The sequence below is a fragment of the Procambarus clarkii genome, chromosome 48 (genome assembly GCF_040958095.1).
Source record: "Procambarus clarkii isolate CNS0578487 chromosome 48, FALCON_Pclarkii_2.0, whole genome shotgun sequence".
Taxonomy (NCBI): Eukaryota; Metazoa; Arthropoda; class Malacostraca; order Decapoda; family Cambaridae; genus Procambarus; species Procambarus clarkii.
Genome location: NC_091197.1, coordinates 16,965,275 through 16,975,858, shown reverse-complemented (window position 1 = coordinate 16,975,858; position 10,584 = coordinate 16,965,275).

Genomic DNA, 10,584 nt, shown 5'->3' with positions numbered 1-10,584 from the left:
GGTCAAAAGAAATCTGTTGGAGCTGAATGTGACAAAGGCTGTTGGGCCTGACAGAATCTCACCATTGATACTAAAAGAAGATGCAGAGGCACGAAGTGTGCCACTCTCTATTGTGTATAACAGGTCACTGGAAACAGGAGACCTACCGGAAAGTTGGAAGACAGCTAATGTTGTCCCAAAATACAAAAAGGGTGATAGGCAGGAGGCGCTGAACTACAGGCCAGTTTCCCTAACTTCTATACCATGCAAGGTGATGAAAAAGATCGTGAGAAAAAGGTTCGCTGAGCATCTGGAGGGAAACAGTTTGTAGCACACCACCAGCATGGGTTCAGAGATGGTAAATCATACCTCGCAAGTAAAATAAAATTCTATGACCAAACAACACAAATTAGGCAAGAAAGAGACGGGTGGGAAGACAGCATTTTCTTGGACTTTCAGGAAAACTTTGACACAGTACCTCACAAAAGGCTGTTACAAAAGTTGAATCAAAAGGCAGGACTAAAAAGTAAGTGCTCCAGTGGATAAGGGAGTATCTAAGCAACAGGAAACAGCGAGTAACCGTGAGGGGGGAGACATCAGAGTGGCGAGATGTCACCAACGGGGTTCCACAGGGTTCTGTACTTCGACCTATCCGGCTTCTAATATATGTAAACGACCTTCCAAAGGGCATTGACTTATTCCTCTAAATGTTTGCTGATGATGCAAAAATTATGAGAAGAATCAAGACAGATGAAGATAGACTGAGACTACTGTAGTCCCAATATACAAAAAGGGTGACAGACATGAAGCACTGAACTACAGGCCAGTGTCTTTAACTTGTATACCATGCAAGGTGATGGAGAAGATCGTGAGAAAAAAAAACTGGTAACACATCTGGAGAGAAGGGACTTCGTGACAACCCATCAACATGGGTTCAGGGAGCGTAAAATCTTGCCTTACAGGCTTAATAGAATTCTACGATCAGGTGACCAAGAGTAAGCAAGAAAGAGAAGGATGGGCGGACTGCATTTTTTTGAACTGTCGAAAAGCCATTGACACAGTACCCCATAAAAGGCTGATGCATAAGCTGGAGAAACAGGCAGGAGTAACTGATGGGGCGCTCCAGTGGATAATGGAGTACCTAAACAATAGGAAGCAGAGAGTTACAGTGAGGGGGTGAAAACTGATTGGCGTGAAGTCACCAGTGGAGTCCCACACGGCTCTGTACTCGGACCTATCCTGTTTCTGATATACGTAAATGATCTCCCAGAGGGTATAGACTCACTCCTCTCATTGTTTGCTGACGACCCCAAAATTATGAGAAGGATTAAGACAGAGGAGGAGAGCTTAAGGCTTCAAGAAGACCTGGACAAGCTGGAGGAATGGTCGAAGAAATGGTTGTTAGAGTTTAACCCAAGCAAATGTAATGTAATGAAGATAAGTGTAGGGAGCAGGAGACCAGATATAAGGTATCATTTGGGAGATGAAATACTTCAAGAGTAAGAGAGAGAAAAAGACCTGGAGGTTGATATCACGCCAGACCTGTCCCCTGAAGCTCATATCAAGAGGATAACATCAGTAGCATATGCCAAGTTGGCTAACATACGAGCGGCCTTTAGAAATTTGTGTAAGGAATCTTTCAGAACAATATATACCACATATGTCAGACCAATCCTGGAGTATGCGGCTCCAGCATGGAGTCCATATCTAGTCAAGCATAAGACTAAACTGGAAAAGGTTCAAAGGTTTGCCACCAGACTAGTACCCGAGCTGAGAGGTATGAGCTACGAGGAGAGACTACGGGAATTAAACCTCACGTCACTGGGAGACAGAAGAGTTAGAGGGGACATGATCATCACATACAAGATTCTCAGAGGAATTGATAGGGTAGATAAAGACAGGCTATTTAACTCAAGGGGCACACGCACTAGGGGACACAGGTGGAAATTGAGTGCCCAAATGAGCCATAGAGACGTTAGAAAGTTTTTTTCAGTGCCAGAGTAGTAGACAAATGGAATGCATTAGGAAGTGATGTGGTGGAGGCTGACTCCATACTCAGCTTTAAGTGTAGATATGATAGAGCCGAGTAGGCTCAGGAACCTGAACATTAGTTGATTGACCGTTGAGAGGCGGGACCAAAGAGCCAGAGCTCAACCCCCGGAAGCACAACTAGGTAAGAACTAGGTAAGTATACACACATACACTCACCCTCAACATGCGCATACAAAATACATACACTCAGTTGAAAAACAGAAGAAGAACTGTGCATACCAAGTTTAAACATGCATACAAGTTTGTATGCATGTATTATTTCGTATGCTCTGCAAGTAGCCAAGCACACCTTAATGTTTATATGTTTGGAGTATTAATAAGACTGTCGAGTGTGAGTGTTGAGTGTGTGTGTGTGTGTTGAGTGTGTGTGTGTATTGAGTGTATGTGTTGAGTAGGCAAGTGCGTAGTGCGATAGTTGAGTGAGTGAAAATTGAGTGATAGTTGAGAAATTGAGAGTTAGATGTGTGAGTGAGAGTTAAGGAAGTGAATATACATTGTTTCCCCACAATATGAACGAAATTCAAAGGAATATTTTACTATCATGGCTTGACCTTCAAAACCTTCTCCAGTGGCTATGGGACACTTAAACAAACCCAAGTACAGCTGAGAATATCCCCACAACACCCCACAACACCCCACAACACCCCACAACACCCCACAACACCTGTGAAAATTCCCACATAAACCTCCCCCCGTCCTACCCCACACATGTGAAAATCCCCACATTTCACTACAGCACCGTAATTTTTACGAGTTGGTCGAAGGCGTTATAATTACTATACTCTAGGTGAGAGGACAGGTTTAGCTTCTCATCTGTTTCGGATTTCGTATAACCTGTAGTGATTAGGCTTAAGGAATACAAACATCTGAAAAAGCAATATTTTGACTTCTCGGAATGCTAACTATTGACTTCTAGGAACGCAAATTTTTTTACTTCAAGTGAAAGCAAATTCATGACATCTTTGAAGGCAAACTCTTGACTTCAGTGATCTCTTAATATATATTAGACAAACCAGTAGCATCTCTGTATAGAGCTACTGCTTGTGTATGTTCATTTGCATACACCCAAACTGCTCATATGTGAACTGCAATAAATAAGTTGATCAGTACGCCAGTAACTTTAGGTTACCCTTATGATCCTTTATGTAAGAGATAAATACTGGGGGGTCATACAAAGGGATCGAACTCGCATTCCTGGTTTTCTCAGGTCCACCCATTACCGACCGAGACATTATAGGAGCTAAATGTTGTTTTGCTTTAGCTCTAAGTTCTACCTTTCTCTAATGCTAATATTCTTGGGATAACTACAGCATGGGGTCGGTGTTGAAATTCTATCTCATTTACTTGAAGGAAAAAGTCAATACTCACTATTGTTAAACACATATGGCAAAATCTTACTGAAGCGACCATACGAGTCATAAATACTCATACTCCGCCCAAGTAAAACAGAAACAAGCAACGCTTAGTGAGCCAGCCAGAGGCTTAGGTCCCGCGCAGGAATATCCCTGCAAAAAAAAAATACTCACTACTTATATTCTCCTTGGCTAATACCCTGAAAAGTGGACGTTGGGTACTATTCACCGGATGCTGGTTCCGCGTTCTCTCCTCACCTGTCCAAGCGTTCAACTTTGTCCCTTGTTTTTTTTTCTTTACCCTCGTTTTAAATGGTTGTTCTCAGATGGAACAATCTGTACGTCAATTACTCGCACCGCTCTAACTGGCGTCCTAATGCTTCCCATTGAGGGGCCGCTGTTATTAACACGGTGATAATGGGGGAAATTCTTCCCCCCTGCTCACGACTCCCCCTTTCCTTATGCGACCTGAGGCTGTACGATGAAATGCTGAGGGATTTCAGTTTTACTAAGAAAGATAAAATAAGTGAAAGAGAAGTCATGATCACGGCATACATTATCCTCAATGGTACTGGCAAGGTCTAGATACTGAAGGTCATAAATGGAAACAAGGGACACACATAGACCATAGAGATTTAAGGAAACATTTATTTATTCTAATAGTACTGAGATAAAAAAAATATCTAATGGAAAGAAACTTAGTAGTAATTAACGGTATTCATGACATTAAAAAATTTATACAATATAAATCCTGTGGTTGGGAGACATTGCATTAGCCGACGGACAGTTTATAATGCAGGGGCCAAGAGCTGAAGCACAACTAGGTGATTAACAAAAGCATAAACACAGAGCTAATGTCCCCACTGGAACATAAATCTTGGTTTACACAACTGGCCACCTTTATTATGCGGGACTTTTTCTTCAAACAGATAAACATTATTTAACCCTTTGTCCAGAGAGAAAAAAATATTCGCACCTGGAATCTGAGTCGGACTAATTATCAGTATTTATGAGACAAAGTTGTATTAACTGTCCTAAATTGTAATGAACTGTAGTTAGCTAATTAGCTGAAGAAAAAAAGTTTGCTTCCAAATTTGCGCCTTCTAATAATTTTAAAGCTAAATGACCTTGTTAGATAAACAGCTTTTCAGCATAAAAACAAAAGAAACTGTTCCCGGCAACATCGTATAATTTTCTTTTATTTAACGTTATCTGAAAGCTGATAATGTTCGAGACATTATGTATCTTTTCTCTGGGAAAAGATACGTAATAGTTTAGTAGCATCGGGTGGACAGGGGAACAAAATGAATAGTTTGAATGGTAGGAAACACTTCTCCAGTGTGTGAGGGGAATGAACTAAGGAAATAAAAATATAAATGGGACAGATAATGGAGACAAACTAGATGCAAGAGATAATGGAGACAAAACTAGACAAGAAAACTATGATGACCAGCACCATGCATAGCTCCAAGATAAGGAAAATGAGGGTACATTATTATCAATGCATTCGGCAACTGGAAAGCAGAACCCTGGAGCTCAAGCTCAACCCAGAGACATACATAGTGTCAGATTAGTAAACATATGGAGTGCACTCGGAAGAGATACAGTGGACCAGATTCAACACACTCTTTAATATGTAGATATGATAGAGTTCAATTGCCTCAGGAGCCGTTGAGAAGCGGGACCAAAGAGCCGAAGCTCAACCACCCATCCAAGCACTGTCAGTGAGTACCCACAATTCTCATCCACTGTTGTTAACCGTCTCCTTAATGATCACACAAGAACAGGACAAGGAAATGTTGATCTTAGACAAGACCCGGGCAAGGAGATGTTGATCTTAGACAAGACCCAGGCAAGGAGGTGTTGATCTTAGACAAGGCCCAGGCAAAGAAGTGGTGATCCCAGAGAAGACCCAGGCAAAGAAGTGGTGATCCCAGAGAAGACCCAGGCAAGGAAGTGTTGATCCCAGAGAAGACCCGGGCAAGGAAGTGTTGATCCCAGAGAAGACCCGGGCTAGGAAGTGGTGATCCCAGCGCCAGGGTTCTTCGCCGGCCGCTCAATCACGACGTTCTCATCAACACTGTGTGAATAATTGGAACTTTGTAATGGGGAGGATGGTGGTAGTGGTGGTGGCCATGGGGGTGGTAGGGAGGGTGGATGGGGTGGTGGTGGTGGTAGTTGGGGGGTTGTGGGGAGGGTTGTGGTAGTGGTGGTGGTAGTGGTGGTGGTGGTGGTGACCATCTTAAATAATAGTGTCATGTATGTTGTAATCATGTCCTTTCTGTTTCGTCTCTCCATAATGGTTGATAATGACTGAGAAATACTCTTGTAGTAGTTGTGTGGTTAATTAGTTAATTAACAATCATTGATTAATTGAATAATCATGAATATATCCTACATATATTCAGATAATGTTTATATCCTATATATATTCAGATAATGTTTATATCCTATATATATTCGGATAATGTATATCTTACATTATATTACATATATTCATGATTAATTGAATAATCATGAATATATCTTGCATATCATCGGTCATCTCATTGTCTCTCATGTAGAAGCATCATCTTCACCGCTATCATTCTCATCTGAACTCATCCTCCACCATCTTCCTCATCACAATCCACACAACTAATAGAGCCCCACCTTGTTTGAAAGAAAGTTTTCTTTTAATTCTTTTCCTCCCTCAGACGTGACCGACTTGTTTAATTAACGAAGACGATGTTCTTGGTCTTTACTGGCTTCTTTAAGGCGTTATTTAGTCTTGCATAGTCTTGTGTCCTCGAGAAATGTCTTGGTATGAGTTGGGACGTGTGTTTGACGTCGTTGGGGAAGTTATGATTCATCACCATGGTTCCTGACGTGTGTTTGACGTCGTCGAGGAAGTTATGATTCATCACCATGGTTCCTGACGTGTGTTTGACGTCGTCGAGGAAGTTATGATTCGTCACCATGGTTCCTGACGTGTGTTTGACGTCGTCGAGGAAGTTATGATTCATCACCATGGTTCCTGACGTGTGTTTGACGTCGTTGGAGAAGTTGTGATTTATCACTAGGGTTCCTGACGTGTGTTTGACGTCGTTGGAGAACTTATCATTCATCACCATGGTTCCTGACGTGTGTTTGACGTCGTCGAGAAAGTTATCATTCATCACCATGGATTCTGACGTGTGTTTGACATCGTTAAGGAAGTCATCATTCATGGCAATGGTTCCTGGCGCTCGGCTCTGCGTCGGGAGAAGAACACAGTAATATGAAACTGCAGAAGTCCTATTAACCTACACGAGACAGCTTTTATGTAGAGTACAATACAGCAGCTGTGTGTGTCAAACTCGATGAAACTTGATGAAGAATTTACATTTATACAGAAAGAAACCTTCGTGTTTGGAAAGCTCTTGAGTGAAAGGAGTTGATTGGATTCTGTAGCATTAATTGTTGATCACCGAGGCTCGTGAAGTTAGAGTATCTAGTTATGTTTAAAGTTGAGGGGAATCATTGATGCTAAAGAGTGATGTTAGGTTGATAATGTTAGCATGTCAATTTATGTTTGAAGCTAAAATAGAACTAGTTTAAGATGGCTCTGACGCTCTATTTCTATCTGTAATTCTTTGTATTCCTCTGTAAGATAATCCAAGGAGAAAGATCTTACCTTGATGATACAATTTCTGAGGCACTTTTATTAAAGCCTGGGAAGTTATAACTTAACGTCAGGATTTTGTTGCTGGATGCTCATAAATTTCCAACTAAAAACATAAGATTAAGTTGTTGCGTACAACTGTAACCTCGACACAAGCTGGACTTATCATAAAGCAAAATACAAAATTGTCAAGAAAGCCATCACGACACACAATTTAATCACATGATCTCCCTTCAACAGCACTGAAAGAAAAGCTCCTGAACGTCGTGGAAGAAATCCGTCTTCATTCGTTTCTGAGACTCTGAATAAGATCGTGAAAAGAGTCCAACTAACCACGCAAGAGAGGGAGAGAGAGAGAGAGGCACTTCTGCTGAGGAGAAGTGAGGGGTGAGGGAGAATGAGAGGAAGGGGAGAAGTGGACTGAGAGGGTGTTCCCAGAGAGGGGGTTGTCCGCTCTGGTGCAGAGGGAAGAATTCGTAAAAAAAAACTTTTCACATTGAAAGAGGGTAGGAATGGGGGTTCTCTTTGGATGAGGGGAAAGCCCTCTTCAGTGGGGGGGGGAAGAGGGAAGGGGAGCACAATTCAGAGGAAAATGGTTTTTACATTGAATTTCAACATTAAACAACAACTGAGGTTACATTGATTTACTGTTATTGTTTATACAATGTTTGGTTTAAAAGACACAACGTGAAACATTTTGAGACAAGATCCTTCTTCAAATTGGCTTTCATGCAAATTGGGGCTTAAACAAGCAGTAATGACTGAACTGCGGTGCAGACATATTTGACTGTTGTTAGCAAAATTAGTCACAAAATGCCAAATTGTTCTTCCATTTTAAACTTGAGCAAGGACACTAGAGTCACCTGTGATTACTGATTTCTTTCATTCAGGTAAAATTTCAGCGTAATGCATGAAATATTTAAACACATTACAGGTAACATTTATTTCAAGACAGGAAATATTTAAAAAACATTACTTGACAACATTTTAACACATCACATGTAATATTTCAACACATTACAGGTAATAGTTTAGCTCATTACGTGTAAATTTCAGCACAATCTTTGTGATATTTCAACATATTATATATGACATTTAAACACATTTCAGTAATAATTCAACTCATTACCAAAAATATCCGAAATACTAATACACTCAAAATACAATAGATAAAATAAATGTGACATTAAAAACTGCCGGTGTGTGAATATATATCATCAAATACTCTCAGGGATGTGTATATCATCAAATACTCTCAGGGATGTGTATATCATCAAATACTCTCAGGGATGTGTATATCATCAAATACTCTCAGGGATGTGTATATCATCAAATACTCTCAGGGATGTGTATATCATCAAATACTCTCAGGGATGTGTATATCATCAAATACTCTCAGGGATGTGTATATCATCAAATACTCTCAGGGATGTGTATATCATCAAATACTCTCAGGGATGTGTATATCATCAAATACTCTCAGGGATGTGTATATCATCAAATACTCTCAGGGATGTGTATATCATCAAATACTCTCAGGGATGTGTATATCATCAAATACTCTCAGGGATGTGTATATCATCAAATACTCTCAGGGATGTGTATATTATCAAATACTCTCAGGGATGTGTATATCATCAAATACTCTCAGGGATGTGTATATCATCAAATACTCTCAGGGATGTGTATATTATCAAATACTCTCAGGGATGTGTATATTATCAAATACTCTCAGGGATGTGTATATCATCAAATACTCTCAGGGATGTGTATATCATCAAATACTCTCAGGGATGTGTATATCATTGGGAAGGATAATAGAAGGGGTCAGCCAAGGGTGGGGTGATGGGGCGGGACAGTCGGAGAGGAAGGGAAGTCGAAGAATGAACTAGAGTGAAATTGACCAAGTGAACGAACAAACAGTTTGGTAAGTCAAGAGAAATAAACAAAACGAACAATGAACTGTATCTTCTGTCATAGTAAACAATCCGTCCTGCTGTTCCAATAAGCTCAACCATTAATATGTGACATGTGAGGAACACATATGAATGTGAAATATTTGTTATGAATTCGGACATGGAGAAGCATTGTTGAGTAATATATCTTTTCATTCTTACAATATTACTCAACCATTACTTCTCTGAGGTGTGAGGTAATTAATTTTGTTACCAAAATTCTCATTCGTTCATTTGAACTGAGAGGTACAGCGACGTCGTTGATAGTTTAGTTGCTGGGAATCGTTCCTTCACTCTGTCCTCGTATCCAAGCTCTTAGTTTGTCCTATATCCTTTAATGTTTTTTATTTAGTCATACTTGCTAAACGGTCTCTCCTGTAAGCTGATCTCAATGAAATGCGTAACATGGCTTGTTTTATACATTGAGAATAATTTCATATATACGACAAACATATGACAATTTAAATATGTAACAATTTGAATTATATATATAAAATGGAACACCAGATTATCCAGCGGATTCTATTATCTTCAGCCCCTGAACTCAAGACATAAGGAAATAGGAACTTCCTGGAGGCCTATTGGTCCATACGAGGCAGTTCCTATTGGTGTATACGAAGCCGCTCCTATTGGTCCATACGAGGCAGCTCCTATTGGCCCATACGATGCAGCTCCTCTTGGTCCATACGAGGCAGCTCCTATTGGTATATACGAAGCAGCTCCTATTGGTCCATACGAGGCAGCACCTATTGGTCCATACGAGGCAGCACCTATTGGTCCATACGAGGATTAAAACTACACTTACAAGAATGCAGCAATCCTTTGTCTATTATATTGTTTGTTTTGTAAATCTACGAATCGTTTCTTCAAGCCGGTGTTCACCACGATTGTTCAAAATCTGGACTTTAAGGGTTTGTATCCATCGACTTGTGTTATATCGTGCTGATATATTTAGCACTATTCTTAATATATCCAGTGTTCCAGCGGTGCTCTATTGGTTTTACAAAGGAACACAAATTTCATGGTAGTTTCGTTCCAAGGACTCCGGCCAGGGGAAATAGGTGAGGATTGGTCTGGAACGAGTTCGTAGGAAGACAATATCCAACTTGTCTTCCGTCCAGTTCCCTGGACACCTGGAGTGAAAACCAACTTGCCCCATCAATCATAGCGATATCATTCCACACTTCCATTTTTATATTTCCCTTTATAGCTGTAAGTTAAGAATAATATTTTTTGGGGTAGAATTTTTCGTTGGGAAATTTTGAACTAAACGCGGAACCGAATGTGAGACATAAGACATTTCTGTGTCGTAGTGTCTGGCGTTGTTCAGCTGTCCAAGGAAAAACATCTAGTGAAAGGTAAACTGGGTGATTAAGGTAAACTTGCGTAAGGTGAACGTGTAGTATTGACGTAAACTTACGTAAGGTGAACGTGAAGTATTGAAGTAAACTTGTGAAGGGGAACGTGAAGTATTGAAGTAAACCTACGAAGGGTGAACGTGTAGTATTGAAGTAAACTTACGTAAAGTGAACGGCCAGTATTGAAGTAAACTGATAAAATGTCTCGTGGCGTTAGTCAGAGGTTTTGATGAAAACTACTGAAC